Here is a 22,840-nt window from a genome sequence, read left to right as displayed (position 1 = left end):
TTTAAGTCTTTAATCCCTCTTGAGTTAAGTTTTGTATAAGGTGTAAGGAAGGGATCCAGTATCAGTTTTCTGCATATGGCTAGCCAGTTTTCCCAACACCATTTATTAAATAGGGAATCCTTTCCCCCAAAATTTCTTGTTTTTGTCAGGCGTGTCAAAGATCAGATGGTTGTAGATGTGTGGCGTTATTTCTGAGGCCTCTGTTCTGTTCCAGTGATCTATATATCTGTTTTGGTACCAGTACCATGCTGTTTTGGCTACTGTAGCCTTGAAGTCAGGTAGCGTGATGCCTCAAGCTTTGTTCTTTTTGCTTAGGATTGTATTGGCTATGCAGGCTCTTTTTTGCTTCCATATGAAATTTAAAGTGTTTTTTTTCTAATTCTGTGAAGAACCTCAATGGTAGCTTGATGGGGATAGCATTGAATCTGTAAGTTACTTTGGATAGTATGGCCATTTTCATGATATTGATTCTTCCTATCCATGAGCATGGAATGTTTTTCCATTTGTCTGTGTCCTCTCTTATTTCCTTGAGCAGTAGTTCTCCTTGAAGAGGACCTTCATATCCCTTGTAAGTTGTATTCCTGGGTATTTTATTCTCTTTGTAGCAATTGTGAATGGGAGTTCACTCATGGTTTGGCTCTCTATTATGGTATATAGGAATGCTTGTGACTTTTGCACATTGTTTTGTATCCTGAGACTTTGCTGAATTTGCTTATCAGGTTAGGAAATTTGGGGCTGAAATGATGGGGTTTTCTAAATATACAATCATGTCATCTGCAACCAGAGATAATTTGACTTTCTCTCTTCCTATTTGAATACGCTTTATTTCTTTCTCTTGCCTGATTTCCCTGGCCAGAACTTCCAATACTTTGTTGAATAGGAGTGGTGAGAGAGGGCATCCTTGTTTTGTGCTGGTTTTCAAAGGGAATGCTTCCAATTTTTGCCCATTCAGTATGATATTGGCTTTGGATCTGTCATAAATAGCTCTTATTATTTTGAGATACGTTCCATCACTACCTAGTTTATTGAGAGTTTTTAGCATGAAGGGGCATTGAATTTTATCAAAGGCCTTTTCTGCATCTATTGAGATAATCGTGTGGGTTTTGTCATTGTTTCTGTTTATATGATGGATTATATTTATTGATTTGCGTATATTGAACCAGCCTTGCATCCCAGTGATGAAGCTGACTTGATCGTACTGGAGCCTCAGATAATTTTTTTATGACAGTGAACTTAAAGTAACTAAATATTTTTCCAGAACACTCTAGCAGAAATCTATTTGAAATACAATTTCTAAAAGAGGGAGAGTGAGGGCAGGCAGGGAGGGATGGATTTTGAGAGGAAGAAAAGTGCTAAATTTAGTTAAATTAAAATGGAATGGTTTGCATCTATACATAATGAATTAGTTGTCATTGCATAACAGATGATTGGCATTTATTTGCACAGTGATTAAAGAGTATTTTCAGTCCCCAGAGTCAAAATCCACATGGAGTGTTATATGTTCTCATGTGAATAATTACTCAGTGGTCAAGAAAAGACAGGGACTATATCCACAAATGGATAACATATTGAATCAGAATCAAGAAGTTCATTAGACTCTCATCTGTCTTCCAGCAGAATATATTTCTATTCTTCATTCTTTTCATCATTCTTTCACAAATTTAGAGTGAGCAGTGAACAAAATAAGGAAAAGGAAAAAAATCTTATATTCTGGTTAAAAGAGAGAGAGAATAAATTATGTAGCATGTTATATGTCATGTATGGTAGATTAGTTAATAAGAATAATAAAGCAGGGACTAAGGCTCGGAAGAGCGAGGGGAAACATTTAGGCAAAAGAGCAAGGAATAGCTTGTTAAGAAAGTGGCATTTGATTCGACACTGAAATAGGTAAGGGAGTGAGCAAGGTAGATGGCTAAGAAAATAGAGTCCTAGGAAAGATAACTGCAAAGGCCCTGAGGGTGAAGTACGTGGTGTGTTCAGTGACACCAAAGAGGGCACTGTAACTGGACTAAGTGAGAAACAGTTATGGGCATAGAAAGGACATCAGAGAGCTCCCTGGGAACCAAATTGTGGAGTGGCTTTATATTAACAGGACTTCTCTTTTCACTGTGATTGTGATGGGGAATCATTGAAAGATTTTTAAACATAATAGTAAGATAATATCACATGCTTTATAGCAGGCTATTTCAAGAAGACTTTTAGCTATGCCATGAAGAGTTACAATATTCTATTCCAAAAATATTTCAACTTTATGGTGGGGCATGGTGGCTCATGCCTGTAATCCCAGCAATTTGGGAGCCCAAGGCGAGCAAATCACTTGAGGTCAGTAGTTCGACACCAGTATGGCCAACATGGCAAGACCCAGTCTCTACTAAAAATACAAAAATGAGCCAGGGATGGTGGCAGGCACTTGTAATCCCAGCTACTTGGGAGGCTGAGGCAGGAGAATCGCTTGAACCCAGAAGGCAGAGGTTTCAGTGAGCCGAGATCATGCCAACTACACTCCAGCCTGGATGACAGAGTGAGACTGCATCTCAGAAACAAATAAACAAAAATTTCAACTTTATATATCTTTGGAGTTGATCCACCAATAACTCCAAATTCTTACTTTACAAAGAGGAAATTAAAGCCCAGGGATGGTGAGTGACTTTCCCAAGATCATGCCAGTAGTTGGTAGTTAAGACCAAACTTTTCAATGGAATAAACTAGAGGTAGAAGTGGTAAGTTTTGTTGCTCAAAACCAGGAAATGCACTAATTTATTTTGGAGGAGCTCATTTATAGAGGACTAACTCACAAGACTGAATTACAATTTAAGTTTTGGCTAGATCTGTTAATTTTATATGGTCATAACCTAAATCTTCTTTCATTACCAGTAATCCCAGTGAGAATGATGTCATTTAGCCTTTTCCATACTCCAGATACTCTTATCACTTTTAGCAAAACTGGGAACTGTGGAATATCTTTTCCATGGAGTAGAAAAGGCTAACTTATTGACTAAAGTAGACATGACTCTAGGTTTGAAAGAAAGGACCTTGGTTAAACAGAAAAAGCTTCAGCTGAACAAAGAACCCTTCATAGCTATTTCAGTTAGTAATCTTTTTGATCAAGGCTTTGACTAGGTAGACCATGACCACCTTTAAGTTATTCATATGGCCATGCTCTGAAAGAAAACCTTTTGGTTCTTCAAAAGTTAAACCACCTAAAGCAGATATAATTTATTTATAGAAATATACTCTTCTTTACTAACCTGAAGTATGAGGTGTTTGGGGGGCACAATTTGGCTGACTTCTACTACAAGGAGCTACATCTTCATGAAAGACAACATCCTTCTCTTCATAAATAGAGTCATTGTTCTTCTGTAGCCTGAGTTCTAGACACATAGGTCAAAACTCAATTTGGGCAAATTCACATGGGGTGGAAATCTTGGTATCTTTCATCATACCAAAACAATGTACAGTTTTAAAACTTAAAGCACTAAAGAAGCAAGCATCACTAATAATAACCTCAGGAAAAAAATCTGAAAGCCTGGACAAATTCTGAGTTAAACAACCACTATCAAAATTCCAGGAATATATTAGTCTTTTGAACACTGCTACCAAAGTCACATCATGGCATGTGGTAAAAGGTCCAAGTGAATCAGAAGATAATTAAGCATCCACACATTATTTGGTCTTTCAGTTTAAAAGGAAGAGAGAGGAAAGTGGCTAGTATTCTCATATAGGTCTTATCAATAAGACTAAGTTATCAAAGTAGAGCCCATTGGAAGTAGGACTGGTGTAGCTCAGTTGGTGGAAAAGATAATTAAAGGTGGCAGGATGGGTTAAATAAAGAAGATACTAGAGATAAGATGATACTCAGGAGGCTGTTGTCATCCAGATATGATGCCAGGAGGAGGGCAGGAGGGAGTTGTTTCCAAAGTCATCATAACTCTTATGGAAAGATTGGCCTCTGTAGATATTTCAAGTAAAAATCTGATAAAACATGGTGATTAGCTAGATCAGTAGAGGGATAAAGATTACCAATTTATTTCAAACCTGGAATGTTAGAACTATGACAGATATAGACAATTAAAAATGGAATTTGGATTGAGGAGACAAGAAGGAAAGAGCCGCCATTCATTGACTACTTGCCATGTACCAAGCCATGTGCATTCATTATCTTGTTTAATGTTCTCAACAACCCTGTTGATTCATTGCTTTATTCATACACTTATTCATTGATAAACATTTACCAAGTGTCTATTGCAGATCGGGTGTTGTTCTATGTAAACATCATTATCTCCAATTTTATACATGAGGAAACTGAAGTTCAGACAGGAATAGTAATATGTCTAAAGTATCTAGCCAGGAAATGGAAGAACTGGAACACAAACCCAGGTTTAATGGGCTCCAGTGTCACCATAACTATGATATTAAACTGCTGTGAATTTTAGCTTTGGATTTAATTCAAAAGATGGCAACTGACCCCCAAGAAAGTCCAGTTGTGGGAAAAAAACGAAACAAAAGATTGGAGGACATGAGGCTACTGGCATTGGCTGAATAAGAAAGGGACCAGGACATTTGGAATCAGTGTGTATGTGGGGCATAAAGGGAGAAGCAGCTTTACTACATGAACATCTCAGTGAAGACACTGGCTTTGGCTAATGGTATGGAGGGTCTAGGGCTATAAAACCAACTATAGCTGTCGCTGAATTTTCTTGTCTCTAGGAGAAGAAAGGATGTTGTAGGGATGAGATGGACGCATATCTCTTCTGAAATTCAGATATCCAGAAACTGACACACCCTATGATGTTAAAGATATCAATGGTATATTAAGTTATTTAATTAACACAGACTAGATAAGCCTGTATTTTTTTTAATTTTTAGTACTCTTCTGGTTTGAACTGTGTCCCCCAGAAACAATATGTTGATGTCCTAACCCCTAGTACCTCAGAATGTGATCTTATTTGAAAATAGAATTATTGCAGATGTAATTAGTTAAGATGAGATCATATTAAACTAGGCTCTTAATCCAATACAACTGGTTTTCTTGTAAGAAGAAAAGAGACACACCTGGGAATACCCTGTGATAACAGAGGCAGAGACTGGAAGGATGCATCTACAAGCCAGGGAATATCAAGCATTGCTGGTAACATCAGAAGCAAGGAGAGAGGCATGGAACAGATTTTCCCACAGAGCATGCAGAAGGAACTAACTCTACCGACACCTTTATTTAGGCATCTAGCCTGCAGAATGAGAGAATGAATTTCTGTTGTTTTAAGTCACCCAGTTGGTGATACTTCGTTGTAGCAACACTAAGAAATAAACATAAGTATTTATGAAATTTAAAAAAATCATTCTTATGCTGTCCCAGGAATGTTCTAAGTGCTATACCAAATATACTAATTTGATCACCATAGCAACCCAATGTGCTAAGCACTATTATCTACATATTACTGATGAGAAAATTGAAGCATAGTGAGGTTGCATAACTTGTCAAAAAAAGATGTGAGATTGATACCCACATAAGTCTGGCCCCAGAGTCTACGTACCTAACACCATGCTCTGCTCTGTTCCATTTCCCCAAGACTTCCTATTGTCCTTGCTTTTCAGGATACTATCCCAGGCCCCTCAATTTCATTCCCAAAGCACTGACAATCTTAAATTACATAATCTCAAATGATGACAAGAAAATTAATTTGTCCACTGGTTCAACATTTAAACAAATATTTTTCATAGTCAGTCTCACATTTAATCCTTGAAACTTTCCAGGGTTGGCCTAATATTTTGTTTTGTGGAGTTTGTTGATAAGGTAGAACACACTGATTTGAAAAACAATTATATGGTATTGGTAAACGAATGCTGAACCATGGATGTTGAACAAACTGAAAATTCCAAGGGATTTTCATGCAATGTATGCATCAGTTCTGCAGGATTCATAGAAGTTGCATTACTCTTTTGACTTTGGTTAACTGCTCACATATTGTTATAAAATAAGACAGAATAAAGCAAAATATTTGCTTAACTATATTAAAGACTGATGAGGGACTTCACAAGTTTGCTTAGGATGAGGTGCACATATTGGAGGAGAGCTGGACTACATCCTCTCTGGATGTTGCCAATTCTCTTTTGGAGTCATCTTTTTGCTTCATTATTAAGAAAGACAGGATACTCCCTTCCCTAAGGGGCCAAAACAGACCCACTCCACAAGAGGCCAGGACCAATGTGCCTTAACAAGGAAGCTGAACTAAGTTTGCTTCAGGGCAAAGCACTCCCACAAGTCCCATAAACTTTCCAGGAATCCACCAGATTAGCCAAAAGAAACAATGCTGTGAAGTTGAGGGAAAGGAAAGAAAGAAAAAGAAAAAGAATCCACATGCAACTAAACTATCTCTCTATGTAATCCCCAGCTGCCTCAAATTGGCAGTTCTATGAAGCAAAAGTTCAGAGCGAAAGCTATCAAAAATTCTTTTTCTGATGTGGGAACCTTGCATGTGAACGGCCAAACCACGTCATAGAACAATATGGAAAACACATGTAGGTATTGTTGATTGACTATGAGAACACAGTCAACCTCCTCTCAGCTTTGTCAGCTGCCTAGGGAATAGCTGTCTGACTTTCAGTTCCCATCCCCATGAAGCCCACAGGCAAGGAAGGAAATTAGAAGTCTGCGTTCTAGGGCAGTTTTCACTGTAGTAGATAAAACTATCTCCCATTTCCTGAATACTAGAGAAAACCATTTAAAAATGCACAGACAGAAAGAAAAACACACACACATAACATAGTGGTCGGAAATACAGTGTGTTTTAATCAATAAAGGTCACTCTGTTAAATAATGATTTATTTATATTAAAATTGGAGATCAAGTAGTTGAGCTAAGGAACAAAATGGAGCATATGCTCCACAGGAAGAGCAATGTGGCTTCACTGTTTCTTTGAAAAATGTGGGTTCTCAGAACAGCAAATAAACATACTGAAATCTACATTTAACCTGTCCTCAGTTTTAAGTGATTTTACAAATATTGATGTGGAAAGATAAATGCAAGTGTATCAACATATAGCACATAAACAACTACCTAATTATGGCAATAATCTGGTATGTTTGGTAAGAAAAAAATTAAGTAGTAGAGGCTATTCTGTCCTCCATTCACTCAATAATTCAGTGAATGGGTGCCCTGCACTACGTGTGATACCATTTTGCTTCTAGTGGTGCAGACTTTGCCACAATAGGCTGAAACAGATCCCAGAACACAAAGCAACCACCACATCTGGTGCTCAAATGGAGAAAAATCTATCTGTTCCAATGGCGAAGTTAAATCTATGTTCAACTTCATAAATAAGAGAGACAGAGACAGAGAGAAAGAAAAAGAGAGACAGAGAGAGAGAGAGAGAGAAAAAGAGAGAGAGAGTGTGTGTGTGTGTGTCTGGGGCCATCCTTGCATTGCTATAAAGAAATACCTGAAACTGGGTAATTGATAAAGAAAAGAGGTTTTACTGCTTACAGTTATGCAGGCTGAATGGGAAGCATCTGCTCAGCTTCTGGTGAAGCCTCAGGGAGCTTGCAATCATGACAAAAGGCAAAGAGAAAACAGTTACATCACAAGGTGAAAGCAGGAGCTAGCAGAGAGGGAGACAGAGGGAGAGAGAGAGAGAGGGAGGGAGAGAGAGAGAGAAAGAAAGAGAAAAAGAGAGAGAGAGAGAGAGGTGGTGGGAGGGGGGGAAAGGTGTCATACACTTTTAAATGACCAGATATCATGAGAACTCACTATCACAAAGACAGCACCAAACCATGAGGAATGTACTCCCCTGATCCAAACACCTCTGGTATTAGTCTGTTCTCACACTGCCATAAAGAACTACCTGAGACTGGGTAATTTATGAACAAAATAGTTTTAATTGATGCATAGTTCTGCAGGTTGTAGAGGAAGCATGGCTGGGAGGCCTCAAGAAACACAATCTTGGCAGAAGGTGAAAGGGAAGCGAACATGTCTTCACATGTCTGTTTGGACGAACGGAGGCAAGATGGCGCACTTCCGGGTTCTTCATCCCCCCCCAACTTTTCCCGCGCGCGCGAAAATGCAGCCGACGCCCGGGAAGGTACAGACCAACTGGGCATGCGCCAGGTGACGTCAATCTGAAGAGACCAAGATTTACCTGGTCGCACCTGCGGAACGCCCCCGGACACGCCCGTGCCCCGCCTATCGCTCTCCCACTCCCAGAAAAGCCGCTCCGGATCAGTGCCACGCACGGACTTCCCAGCTTCCCCACTGCGGTCGGGACTGTCGGAATTCCATCCGAGAGCAGCATGGAGAACTCTGTGGGCCTCATTTGCCGGAGGCCAACAGACCTCTCCTTACCCACCTTCTTCCCCTGAAGCTAGGTGACCAAAATAAACTTGCAGTTTTGCTCCTACCCTTGCCTAGTCGCTGGTTCCTTTGCGCCCGCTCTGGTGGTCTTAGAAAAAACAAGTCAATGTCGAAGCAGGAGAGAGAGAGCAAGTGAAGGAGGAAGTGTCACACGCTTTTAATCCATCAGATCTCAGGATAACTCACTCACTATCAGAATAGCAACGAGGAAGTCCACCCTTGTGATCCAATCACCTCCTACCAGGCCCCTCCAACAATTTGACATGAGATTTGGGTGGCAGACACAAATCCAAACCATATTATTCTGCCCCTGGTCCCTCCTAAATCTCATGTCCTTCTCACATTGCAAAACACAGTTATCCACTCTCAACAGTCCCCTACTCTTAACTCATTTCAGCATTAACTCAAAAGTTCACAGTCCAAAGTCTCATCTGAGACAAAGTAAGTCCCTTCTGCTTATGAGCCTGTGAAACCAAAAGCAAGTCTGTTATTTCCAAGATATAATGGGGGTACAGGCATTGGGTAAATGCTCCCATTCCAAATGGGGGAAGCTGGCCAAACCAAAGGGGCTACAGTGCCCATGCAAGTCTGAAGCCCAGATCAGTCATTAAATCTTAAAGCTCCAAAATTATGTCCTTTAACTCCGTGTCTCATATCCAGGGCATGCTGATGCAAGAGGTGGGCTCTCAAGGCATTGTGCAGCTCTGCCGCTGTGGTTCTGCAGGGTACAGCCCATCTCCAGGTCACCCTCACAACCTAGCATTGAGTGCCTGTGACTTTCCCACATGCAGGGTGCAAGCCATCAGTGGAGCTACCATTCTGGGGTCTGGAGAATAGTGGCCCTCTTCTCACAGCTCCACTAGGCAGTGCCTGAGTGGGGACTCTGTGTGGGGGCTCCAACTCCACATTTCCCCTCCATGCTGCCCTAGCAGAGGTTTAATAAACAGGGAATTCCAAGGGATCTTCAAGTGTAATTTTGGCAACAAGTAATTATTAACTAACACACCTATTTTATTATCTAATCCAGAATAAATGTATCTAATAAATATCTTTTGGAGATCTGGCTATTATTTTAAATGTCCATATCATTTATCTGTTATATGCATAAAATTGAATATGAATTGCAAATATATATATACTTTTATATAAAATATATATTAAGTTTTATATATAGAGAGAGAGTTATATATATACACATATGTAACTTACTCTTTTTATCCACTTTTTTTATAGGCATATGAGGATGACAAAGACTGTCATATACACAAAGAAGTTAAATACACTTGCACAATGTAACACAACTAATTCATAAATGCATGTCTTCTTACTCCAAGTCCAGGCCTTTTCCCATTAGGAACATGGCTGCTTTCCCTATTTCCAAACATAGAAAAGTAAATATGACTTAAAGAACTTAGGGGTGTCACAAATGAAGTTTAAGGTAAAATAATGATGGTGATAGTAAAATAAAAGTGAAAAGTTATCTGTAGAACTCTGTGACAGAATGGATAAGAAAAGAATAAAATCATTTATGTATTTAATAAAAGCTTTGTGGGTAGGTCTGATACATGAGCAATATTTAATATTGTGTTTATCTATAGCTTTCAGCCCCATAATTTATATGTACATCTAGCTAGCACTAAATATCACCAAGTATGTTCCAGACAATGTACTAAGTACTAGCAATACAACAAAGCAGCAAGCATGGATCTTGACTCTTCCCAAGAGGAATTTATTATGTTCCAAACTGATTCAAAATGAACACAAGGTAATCACCTCAAGAAAAAGGAGGATGTGTTTGCTAAGTCTAAGGAGAGACAAGTAAATGCTAAAGAAAAAGTGTGTGGCACTTCCTCCTTCACCTCTGTCTCTCTCCCGCTCCAACATGTGAAGACTCACTTCTTCTTTGCCTTCCACCATGATTGTAAGTTCCCTGAGGCCTCCCAGCCATGCTTCCTGTACAGCGTGTGGAACTGTGAGTCAATTAACCTTTGCCCATTTCCCAGTTCCAAAGTCACTTCCCCATTTTCAGGTATTTTTATAGCAGTGCGCCATTCTTTTGGTACCAAATTTCTGTATTAGTCCATTCTCATGTGGCTATAAAGAACTACCTGAGGCTGGGTAACTTATAAAGTGCCACACACTTTTAAACCATCAGACCCATCTATCACAAGAACAGCAAAGGGGAAATCCACCCCTATGATCCAGTTACCTCCTACCAGGCCCCTCCTCCAATTCAACATGAGATTTGGGTAAGGACACAAATCCAAACCATATTAACCTCCCACCAGGCCCCACCTCCAGCATTCATGACTATATTCAACATGAGATTTGGGTGGGGGCAAATATCCAAATTATATATAAAATCATGTATTTTGTAATAAAGACAAAGCAACTGCCAAAATGTATAAATACATAGCCAAGATTTGGCTTTCCTGTATTCAAATTGGAAGAATAGAAAGATAACACAAACAGTGGGCACTGAATCAGGATAATACTTTGCTGTTCCTTCACATTGGTATACTTTAAATAATCAAATAGTTACTTATAGAAGACGCAGGCTACTGTGTGGGAAGAGAATAGAAATGTAGCTCCCTTGTGGCTATTCCCAAATTCTCTAACATCTCAAAAGCTCTATTCCCACTGCACATTCTACTAAGAAAATAGTAGATTTACAGTAGGTGTCACCGTCTTTTAATGGCAGATTAGGGACAATATATTTCATGCTCCAAATGACTTATGAAAGTATTATTCAACCGTGTTTTTGCTAGAAATGTTATAGTAATATTTTATATATCTTTGCACATATTTCACAACATTTTAGTCATCAATGATGTACTCTTCTTTATAGTTTAATATTCATGTAAGTAACCCACCCTACTTCTTAACTCAGCAATATTTCTACAGCTATTCCATTTAAATGAGGAATGGTCTTAAAAGCTCTAAAGAGTATTTTTACATTTGGCATGAACAATAACATCCCATCAAAGGAGATCCTCCCCTAATACTACTTCATCATGTCACAAACTTGAAGAAAAGCTAAGAGTTTGTCTGTTTTGCTGTTTTCAACCAGCTTATGGTGGGTGGATGTGTAAGCTTCAAAGTTGCAAAAATGGAAGTATTAATTGAACATAAAGTACTATAGGCAGAATGAAAAGATAGCATTATGTGCAAAAATGACCTTCGAAATAATAGAACCAAACTATAGCATTCTCTGTAGATCATCAGGTTCAAGTCGTTTCCAAGTCAAAGGAATTATTCCCCCAAACAGAGCTGCTTGATCTACTACGAAAGTTATTTAATAAAAGATATACTTCAGCTTCCTCGGAACAAATCCTCCTGTGTATCTAACCTTTGTACATAGAAATTTCTCCCCTACTATTAACATGAGCCCCGTTTTGCATATTTAAACTTATGAACAGAGAAATTATTTAAAATCGTTCTTGGCAGTTCTTCTCTTAACCAGAATGACACATGCCATGATGATCTTACAACATGCAGCAGGAAGTGGCTAATGAGGTCATCCTAGCAACTACCACCTCTGTCAAAGAGGCCCATATTTTCTGGTGAAATAAGGTAACTGATCTCTTCATTTAGCTCAGTCTTCCTTTTCATCTAAGTGATTATCACAAAATTCCAAAGTATTGCGTTTACAGCCACAGATTCTTCCTTCAAATGAAATAGGCTCATGCAATTGTCTATTCTTGTAAAAGCTGCTACTAATTGTTTACTTCCTGATATTGACCTCAGAATCATCCTGAAAATTATTTTCTTCCCTCCTCCTGAATATGGGCTCAGTTGATGAAGAAACATATAATTTGGAAAAAAAACAATTCAGGACATCTAAAGAGACTGGGCTGACCAGAAAAAAAAAAAAAAGTGCTGGAGATTATGGCTCTATTTGATTTCAAAATGAACAAACTCATTAAAATAAATTGCTTCATGCAGAAAATGTATAAAACATATGGAAAGCAGAATATTAAGAAAAATATACATAACATTTATGAAAACAATCATTCAGTTTGGCATTCAAAATTACACTTCAGTCGAAAAGATAAAAAGGATATAGGAAGTGCCAAAATAACATTTCTGACACCACGTTTTGTATATACCCTAAATTGGATCTAATGTAAAGTAGAAAAACATGTGGAAAACCTAAAATCAGTAACATAAATGAAGGAAGTGCAGTGCCTTAAATGCATAGCACTTTAAAGCTGGAAAGAACGTCAGAAATTATTTATAAACACAGTGCCTCATTTTACCAAAAATCTCAAGTTTAAAGCAGTTAAAGTTCTTGCCTGAGGTAATACAGCTAGTTAATGAGAGAACCAACATGCCTCTCAGTCCTCATGCCTCTCAGTCCAGTACTGTAATCTCCATTCACATTTAAAGTAACTGATAGCCTTTATTTTGAGACAGAATCAAGATTTTGTACACCGGTCATAGTCCATTTTCACATTGCTATAAAGAATACCTAAGATTTGGTAATTTATAAACAAAAGACGTTTACTTGGCTCACAGTTCTACCTGTCTTGGGAGGCCTCAAGAAAGTTACACTCATGGAGGAGGACAAAGGAGAAGCAAGCACCTTCTTCACAAGGCGTCAGCAGAGGAAGAGAGAGCAAGGGGAATCCCACTTTTAAACCATCAGATCTCGTGAGAACTCACTCACTATCACGAGAACAGCATGGGGCAACCACCCCCATGATCCAACCGCCTCCCACCATATCCCTTCCTCCACATCTGGAGATTATAATATGAGATGAGATTTGGGTGGGGGGGGACACAGAGCCAAACGATATCACCTGGGTTGCAATCCTCTGCTTTTCCCTCCCTGCCTCTGGTCCAGCTCTACTCAGCCTAACCATGTTTTTGACCTGACAATACAGAAACAAAAGAGGGTCTCCTCATGCAGCATTGTGGCTGTAAGGACAGAAGAATAGCAGCTACCATCTCGGAGGGCAGAGATGACATGGGGAGAAGGCATGACAGTTATACAAAACATACGTTGTCTTTCCTTAGCTACATTAACTCAGTTTGATCAATTTGAATTATACATAGTAGATGCTTGGCAATTGCAATACTACTCTGATCTCTTTAAAACTGGAAAAATGAAAAGCATTATGTATTAACACAAAAGGAAAGTATCATAAGCAAACAAGGCATGACTATGACTGAGTCTCACTCTAGCAAACCAATAATTATGCATGGAGGTCCAGCATGAAAAATAAGCAGAGATAGCTAGAAGGAGGCTATTTGCAAATTTTTAAGGATACCTACTATATTTCAAAGGTTGTTACCTGGAATGAAAAATAGCTACATTACATCAATTTCCCATGGACAGCAGCAATGAACTCTTTCTAGTCCAACAGCTTCCTTGAGCCCCATAGTGAGGTTATGCACACAGTGAAGCTGCAGCTGAGAAAACCTATCAGAGGGTAGGGCCACATGGAGTTGTATTTTTTAGACCACAATTTTTTATCCTCAGGTAACACTGTGTACAAAAGAGAAGAAGTGGGGAAACATGGTATTCATGCAGCCTATAGTGCCAGCACTGTACTGGCCTATGTAAAGTAGACAAATACATCTTTCAACATTGTGTTTTATATTTATACACAAGTGGGAAAAATAGATTGTGCTCTTCACAATCAGCAAATCTATGTGAGTCATGAAAGGAAACAGAGGAGACCATATTACCAAATGTACTGTAGGTACAAATCACAGCAAAAACTTTAAGATGCAACCAAAAGCTCAAACACATTATTTCTTTTATAACTTATTGATGCTGAGAACCATTTTGTTGTCCACAACACTGGCATCAACAAGAATACTATTACTTTTGTTATTATTATCTTTTCAACTTTTAAAACGTTGGAAAGAATTTTAAAACTAATTGCAGAAAATGAGCTAAATATTTCAGAGAAAATCTGCCACTACTTTTTTCTGTCCTCTCAAGTACCTTGTAGCCATTCCGCATATTTTTGCTTCCCAATATGCCTTTGTATTTCAACGACTAGCAAGAATGCTGTAAGAATCAGACTGCACTGACAGTTTGCATTGTGTTAGGATTGACGGCTAAAAATAATATTTTAGTTTTTGTAGAGGTACTTTTTCTGTTTCAAGTTTTTCCTTCAAGAACTGCCCTTTTCATCTGGCACAGATGCCAATAATGGCTGTACCTCCACTGCCAGTGGGATCGGAATGACACCCTGCTGAGCCAGTCAAAACACTGCATCTCATTTAACATAGTAATTGATCCAGAAATGAGAATAACACTCAATAGAATCAATTCAAAGTCCATTTGAAGGTTTTATATGAACATAAATAGAAAAGAAATACCTTTCTTACCTTCAGAGATCTTGAGCATGAAAAACTATGTCAGCTTAGAGCTTCTGGAGGCCATCTTTAATGCAACATGGAAAACACCTGACCGAGAAGCCAACAGAGAAACGCAAAGCTCAGATGTTATAGGAACAGTTTCCTGTAACATCATGAACACCTGGATTCAGCCATACCTGAATCTAATGCATTGCTTGAAATTTCCAATTAAAAGTGGCAATAAGTTTTGGCCTTTCTTACTTTGTTAGTTTAAGCTACTTAACTCATGTATAAGAGTATTAACTAATACCAGGCCTCAGCAAAAGCAGTGAGAAAATGAAAAAACTAATTGTTACAATTAACTTCGTAACACCTCATAATACTACTTGTATTGGTCAAATGGTGCGTGTATATGTATCACTGACAGCTTAAAATACAAAATTATTAGATTTTTGTGTCATGTGAATTTAAAAAGTTACTAAGGTGAGCATTTAAGAGAAATTCAGTACATATGTATAAGAAAATAGATGGAGATGATTTGGCAAAATCAAAAAAAAATTCTCTAACTCTTAATTAATTTATTCATTCAACAAACATTTACTGAGCACCTACTCTGTACTATGTACTGCTTTAGATTCTGGGAACACAAAGTGAACAAAATCCCTGCCTTCATGTGGTAGATGATGAAACAGGAAATAAGTAGGACAAATGAGTAACATAAATAATATGCTGTATTGTGATAACTGTTAAGGAGAAACAATAAAGCAGTAAAAAAAAAAAAATTAAATTGTTTTTTAGTGGGGAGGCTATATTTAAAATGTCATATTCAGTGGCCAGGGAAGGCTCACTAAGATGGTATCTTTTGAGTAAATACCTGAAAGCAGCAAGGGAGTGAGTTAAGTATATGTCTAAGGAAAGATCACTTCAGATAGAGGGCACGGAAAGTGCAAGACACTGACAGGTTTCTAGAAGAGGAGTGACATGGTCCATTTATGTTTCACCAGTATCACTTTGGTTGCTGATTTCATAATAGACTGAAGGAAGGAAAAGGTATAAGCAGAGTGCCCAGTCAGGCAGCTATTGCAATAATCCAAGTAAGAGACGGTAGTGCCTTGGATCAGGGTGGTTATAGTGTGTGTCTTTTGAATGCAGAGCTAATGCTTACACATAAGATATGGAGCCTGAGAGAAAGAAAAGAATTAAGGACAGCTTCAAAGCTTTGGGCCTAAGCAACTGGAACAATGGAATTTCCATTCATTGAGATGGTAAACTCTGCAGGAGATAAAGGATTTCCCGGTGTTGGTGGGGGTAGAGTGTGTTTGTAGAGGAGGGGTATAGTGGTTTGGGGCACGTTCAATTTCAGATACCTGGTGGAGACGTTAGGGAAGGTGTTGGATATACAAATCTATGCCATTCTATTGGGAAAAGTCCCCACTCTTTAAGTGTGGGTTGTACATAATGACTTCCTTCCCAAGAATAAAGTATGAAAAGGAGGAGGAAAGTAACTTTATAGTGGAGAAATCTGGAAATGTCAATCTAATTGGATTGAAGGATGCCAAGTATTGTTCCTGAGTATGTCTGCAAGGGTGTTGCCACAGGAAATTAACATTTGAGTCAGTGGACTGGGAGAGGAAGACCCTCCCTCAATGTAGGTGGGCGCCATCCAATCAGCTGCCAGCCTGGCTATAAAAAGCAGGCAGAAGAAGGTGGAATGAGCAGACTTGCTGAGTCTTCCAGACTTCATCTTTCTCCCATGCTGGATGCTTCCTGTCCTAGAACATCAGACTCCAAGTTCTTTGGCTTTTGAACTCTTGGACTTATACCAGTGGTTTGCCAGGGGCTCTTGGGCATTCGGCCACAGACTAAAGGTTGCACTGTCAGTTTCCCTGCCTTTGAGGTTTTGGGACTCAGATTGAGCCACTACTGGCTTCCTTACTCCTTAGCTTGCAGACAGCCTATCATGGGACTTCTTCACCTTGTGATCGTGTGAGTCAATTCTTTTTAGCAAACTCCCTTTCATATACATATATCCTATTAACTGTGTCCTCTAGAGAACCCTCTTGCTTCTCTCATATAAAGATCCCTGTGATTACACTGGAGTATCATGGATAATCCAGGATACTCTCCATCCATAGTTTAATCACATATGCAAAGTCACTTTTGCCATATAAGGCAACATATTAACAAATTCCAGGACTTAGAATGGGGGAGAGCAAAAGAGGTATTATCCTGTCCACAAAGGATGAAAATTGGCCATTATTGTTCATTAGAAGTCATTAGTGTTCTTGACAAGAGAAATTTTAACTAAGTTATAGGGTGAAAAATTAATTGCAGTGGGTGAAAAGAGAGAATGGAAGTAGAGACACTGGAAACAATTTATATCAATCACCAGCAAGGAATTTGCTGTAATGGTATGTTAGTTAGCGTTCACCAGAGAAACAGAACCAATAAGTTAGAGATTTATTTTAAGGAATTGGCTACTGTGATTGTGGAGGCTCTGGCAACAACAAAATCTGATGGAGGAGGCCAGTAGGCTGGAGATTCAGGAAAAAGTTAACGGTCAGAGTCCAAAGGCAGTCAGGCTGGAGACCATGAAGTACTTATGTTGCAGCTGTAGCCTGAAGGCTGTCTACTGGCAGATTTCAGCCTTTTGTTCTATTCTGACTTTCAGCTGATTGGAGGCCCACCCACAATATGGAGGGCAATTTGTTTTACTTAAAATCTGTAAATATATAAATCTCACCCAGAAACATCTAGAATAATATTTGACCAAATATCTGGGCACTGTGGCCCAGCCACATTGACATATAAAATAAAACATCACAATTAGGATAGAGTATAATGAGCATTAATTTTAACACAAAGTGAGGACAAGAAAAAGTTTTTAAGATGGGAGAAATCAAAGCACATTTACATAGTTAAAGGAAAGCTCTAGTAGAGGTAAAAATAATAATAATGATGATGTCGGGGGGGCAAAAATATCCTTGGGTAGACAGAAGGGATGAAATATGAAGCACAGGGAGAGGGATTGACCTTAATGAAGAGCATGAACCGTTCTTTAGTAATAGGAGAGACAGTAGGAAACATGCGGACACAGTTGTATGGAAGTGAGTGATGATGAGAGCTTGTGGAAATTCTCTTTATACTGCTCCAATATTCTCAGTGAAATAGGAAGCTTAGTACTCTTGGCTGAGAGTAAAAATGAAGTTGGGAGTTTTAAGGAAAAAGAAAGAAGTACACTCAGAAAATAGGGGAGAATTGATGATGTAGAAAATGTAGTAGGAATGCCTGGTAATATCAATGTCCCACTTACAAATAGTCATGAATCTAAAGTGAGAGCAGTCAGTACAGGTTTTGTCTTCTCTCTAACATCATTCAGCAGGATGGCTGTAGGCATGGAGCAGGAGCCATTTAACTAGACTGGTGGTCTAAACAAGTAAGTCTAACAAAGTAGGAAGGGGTAACAGAATTGCTGGTGTGTACAAGGAACTGATTACAATGATTGCCCATGGAATTTTAGCTGTATAAAGACATGAAATGATGCAAGTGAAGATAAGACAGGGTGAAACATAGTGAACAGGTGAAATTAGCTGAATAAAAATTTTCATAAGATAGAATGAGTTTTTGCATTTGAATTAACTAGGACAAGTGAGCTGTAAACACAGCAGGAGGCAGAATGTGAGTGAGATGAATGGTATCAAGGTTATGAATAGATTAAAGTTATTAGTAATTATAAGGAAAAGAGCATGAAAATGAAAAGCGCCTGCCATAAGGTGGAAGATAATATAAGGAACTGGGGGACCAGGGTGTTAAAATTTAATGCTGACATCACTCAGAGTTCTGACAGTGTCAATACCCTCAAAACAAGGATCACCGGAACACATCTGTATTTGAGCCAGGTGGGCATTTTATCTTGTCGTGGTGAGGAAGAACACACACCACGGAAATCATGGAACATCTCAGTAAGAGGGTATTAGCAAGAACCACTTATAGAATTTGAACTTTGATTGAGGGATTTGAAGGGGTATCTAAAGAAGCTGAGCCTATTCTAGACTTGAATGCTGTCAGGAAGCAGGAACAATTCTGTAACTAAGTATTTCAACAAATCTTATCTCCAGGAAGGGGACGCTAGAGCAAGGCTAAAGTTATCATTGCTAAAGAAGTAGAAATTACTTATTTTAGTAGTCAAGATAAGAAGGATCTTTTGTATCTAGGGAAATGCATTGACCTTATTTTTGTCTGGGCTTAGACAAAATTATGAAATAGTCTTACTTTGTCTCCCTTTAGTCTCGTAGTCTGAGGCTGATATTCTATGAGGCTGTTTATATCCAATAAAAAATTAACATGGCCTAGCTTCTCGATGACAAGGACAGACCATTTATTCATTTAAAAACTGCTTTCTCAACAGGAATAGGAGAGTGGCAGTAATTCAAAATTAAAATCTTTAAGGAGTAAAATAGATAGTAGTAAGATACATTCCCCAGCAGTGTAGATGACTAGAAACAGAAATGTAGAGGAGGTATAGTGTGATAACAAGAGATTCAAGATGTTTGTTTATATTACTAGGAGGTTGGGAAGATTTTCTGGAAGCAGCAATAAGAAGGAAGGAGGGTACTTCCTCTATCTCGAGGCTCACTGTTAGAGAGGAAAACAGCCACCACATGGGGACTACAGAGGAAGCAATACTACCAAAGATACATTTGACTTTAATTATTAGAAGACAAAAAGAATATTCACAGAAGAAGTGAGGATAAATGCATATTGAAAAAGCTTCAGAAGAGAAGAATCAGTGGGAGGCAGTTGACGAAAAGGGATATGTGGATCCATGTGAGGGATGACCTAATTCTGAGGCAGATAATGGTGGTAAAGCTGTGGATGCTAAGGAGAAAGAGGGAGAGATGGAAAACTTCCAGGATTACTCAAAATTCTGGGCCTTTACCTGAACTGTGGCAATGGAAACATGGAGTCCTGCATAGGAACAATCTCCATCATTGCATGGCACTTACTCTTGCCAAAGGTTGACCTACAGAGGGATATTTTTACTTTAAACATGTAAGCTGCTCTTCAAACTAGAATGTATTACAGTAGTCCAGTAGTCCCCCATATCCAAAGTTTCACCTTCTGCAGTTTCAATAACCCATGATCAACCATGGTCCAACAATAGTGAGTATACTACAGTAAGATATTTTGAGAGAGAGAGACCACATTCACATAACTTTCATTACAGTATATTGTTATAACTGTTCTATTTTATTATTACTTGTTGCTAGTCTTTTACTATGCCTAATACATAAATTAAACTTTATCATAAGTATGTGTGTAGAGGAAAACAATATACTATATGTACAGTTTAGTACTATCTGTGGCTTCAGGCATCAACTGGGGGTCTTGGAACATATCTCTCTCAAATAAGGGGAGATAACTGCATCTGTTGCTAGTTCACTAAGATGTATTTACTACTTGATTTTATTTTAATGATTCATAAAAGCCAAAACAAATTGCTCAGTTCTGAACGTATCTCTCTCAAATAATGGCGGACTGCTGTATTTGTTACTAATTCACCAAAATATTGTGAAATGTTCACCAAAATTACTTGAATTTATTTGATTGATTCATAAAAGCCAAAACAAATTGCTTAGTTAATCCCATGTATTATATTGTATTAACTTGACTTTACATATATTTTTTGAAAAGTCTCCAGATGCCTCTCAGATTTTGCTTCTTATTCTTTCTTTTTTTAAAATAATTAACTATGAACCTTGTTTGTTTGTTCTTTGGGTACCTTATTTGCTTCAATATGCATTTGTTTAATGAATAGAAGTATCAATACTTTAATGAATAGAAGTATCAAATGAATAGAATAGTTTAATGAATAAAGTAGCTTAACGAATAGAAGTATCAAAATATCGTATTGTTTTGCTTTGACAAATAAATATGTTAAATTGATTCACAACATGTCTAAAAATTCTTCTTTATCACATCCAAAGTTCCCAACAGTAGTACATCAGTGGGCCAGTGCAGAAGAAAGCCAAACTGAGAAGAAACTAGGTCAAAAATTTAGTACTTTTCTTCTGGGCAGAGGGATTATGAGTGATGTTTTCACCAAGTAATTTCTACTCTTCCCTATATATTTTTAAGTACCCATACTAAATATTCAATGACTTAATAATCCGGACAAATATTTTTAATGAGGTCAGTTTGGCAAAAACTTCCAGAGGAGATGAGGACTCTGGCATGGGCAATTGAAAGGGAATTTTATGAAAATCATGGTGGGATATGCTCAGCTCAGAATTCCTAGAAGGATGCAGAAGACTAAAGCAGAGGACATCATCAGCTAGCAAGTGCTCTCAAGTTCTTGTTGTTGTCTTATAAAAAATGGCCTAGACCTCCCAGAAGAGCCTGTAACAAACATCACATTCCAAACAGAAATTATTCATCTAATGATTTTTGCAGGCAACAAAAATGAGTCCATCTTCTGCAGAAGTAATATTCTGAAAAGCAAGTTAAATTTATGACATTAGGTCAGTTTTATAAGCCAAGAACTTTGAGTCTATCTAGAAGAAACAAATGAAAACTACTTTGCATCCAGAAGGCACTAAAGTGCAGCCTCAATGCCCTTCTATGGGAAAGAATGCTAATTTTCTTTTCAAGTACATGTAGTCCCATTACTTTTTGAAACAGAATGATTTGATAATAATTATTTGAACCAGTCTGTTATATATGATGAATAGTGCAAAGCAAAAGCAAAAATAGTCGCTATTTATATGGGTTTTCTCAGAATTATTACAATAAAAATCACTTTCTTTTGTTAAGCTTTTTTTCTTTTGAGACACAGCACAACATCAGTCTTCAAGTTAAAATAAAGTGTGACACTTCAATAAAAAGAAAACTATAGAAACCAAATCTTAACTTATTACCGTAAGTAATAGAGTAAGCAGTCTACAGATGGAAGTAAAATAATAAGCATTTTTGCCTATATTTGCCAAAAAGAAAAGGAAATCAGAACCATCAAGTACTTACATACCATGTCTAGCATTTAATACAATATTAACATACAGCAATAGAATAAGTAAAAGCATAATTTGGTGTACTGTTGAGGATTACATAAAACAGTGCATTTCCAAACTCATCAGATAGCCTAATCCACCAGCATTTGCCATCACGTAAACCAAGATGAGATTATGTTTTGACAACAACAATTTCTTAACAAGGGTGTTTAGTTTCTAGGAAAATTTGTTGAAGTCTCAGATGAGGTTACTGAAGACTAGCTATTATAAAAAAAAGTGGGTTTAGTTTTTCTCTAAGAGGAGACTCATCGTAAGTACTAGAATATGTCTTGATTCCCTTCGTGTATGGTGAATGAATTAAAATTAAGGAAGGATTCCTTTCCTCAGACACATTTCTTCATGCTTCCTCAGCTGCATTATGAGTGCATGAGGCTCTCCCTGCAGAATTCTCTACAGACACACCATGTCTAGTATTACGCTTTATGCCCTGCTTGTTTCACCACAGATTTGTGCAGATGCCTATATACTAGTCTGTTCTCTTTCCACAATGTACTTACAAGCATATTTGGAACTCTTTTAGACCCTGATAAGGACAGTCAAATTTAAGTGAAAATGGTGGGAGAAAGCTGAAAGAATAAAAAAGAAAATTAGAAGATATTTTTAGGAAGAGTTTGCTTTAAAAAATTGAGCAGAGATTCCTTCATTCCATTCAATTTAAGGGGAAAAGAGTTGAACAGAGATACCCTGCCAGTGCCGATGTTTTCACAACACTGTGAGTGTACTAAGTGCCACTGAGTTGTACATTTTAATGACTAAAATGGTGAGTTTTATGTTATGTGGATTTTACCACATTTAAAAAATTAGGCCAAGTAAAAGGAAAAAAAGTCGTTTACCACAGACTTACAGCATCTCAGGATTATAAAGAACCTTAAATGTTGTCTAGGCAAGAGTTGTTTAAGCTCCTGGCAGCAATAACTTTGTGGGTTATGAAATCAATCTACACAAGACCAGAATTTTAATGAAATAGAAAAGAAAATATCCAAGTATATCATATATAGTAAGGGTAAGTATAGTTTAATAAAGCCATGTTTCAGTTGTATGTGTACATGTATGTTCATGTACTCAGATGTAATGTAAAACATATTTCTCACCATATGTTCAATCAAAAATGGTA

Source organism: Trachypithecus francoisi, unplaced genomic scaffold, assembly GCF_009764315.1.
Source record: "Trachypithecus francoisi isolate TF-2019V2 unplaced genomic scaffold, Tfra_2.0 Lachesis_group1, whole genome shotgun sequence".
Lineage (NCBI taxonomy): Eukaryota > Metazoa > Chordata > Mammalia > Primates > Cercopithecidae > Trachypithecus > Trachypithecus francoisi.
Note: the sequence above shows the minus strand (reverse complement) of the source record.